Below are 581 nucleotides of genomic sequence, written 5' to 3' on the forward strand. Positions count from 1 at the left end.
AGGCTGTCTCGCGTAAGCCATGTTAAATAAACTTCTACGTTCTCCGCTCGCGTCCGGCGAGTTGTCGCAAGCTCTGGTTGTCACTTTACCAACGTCACGTCTGCCCATCGCTGATTGGTCCACTCCGCTGTCTGTTTACTGTGGCTTGCTGCGCCCTGGAAATTTGATCCGCTCATTGGTCACCAGACTCTATAGCTGGAACAGCGGTGAGTCTGGTGTACCAAGCTAACTCTCAACTTAACTGCGAAAAAGAGGTAGATACTGATAAAACAGATTTTTTTTTCTTTTATTTTATCTGCTCGTTTTGACGTTGAAACAAACAAACAAAAAAATCATTAAAAAAGCTATATGTGCCGCAAAAACCAAACTAACCTCAACAAAATATAAGCATGATGATTTTAGTTTCTCAACTTACACTAAAAAATAACGAAAGTGGCAACTCTGCAGCAGTGTATTCATTCATCTTCACTGCAGGGCAGCCCACTTTAACCACACCCCTCCTCACGTTGCAGCAAAACACTTTACGCTCCTCCCCTATTTTCCCACAATGCACCTAGAAAACTTAATGACGTCAGCATCCA

This window comes from Corythoichthys intestinalis, chromosome 14 (assembly GCF_030265065.1).
Source record: "Corythoichthys intestinalis isolate RoL2023-P3 chromosome 14, ASM3026506v1, whole genome shotgun sequence".
NCBI classification, from domain to species: Eukaryota; Metazoa; Chordata; class Actinopteri; order Syngnathiformes; family Syngnathidae; genus Corythoichthys; species Corythoichthys intestinalis.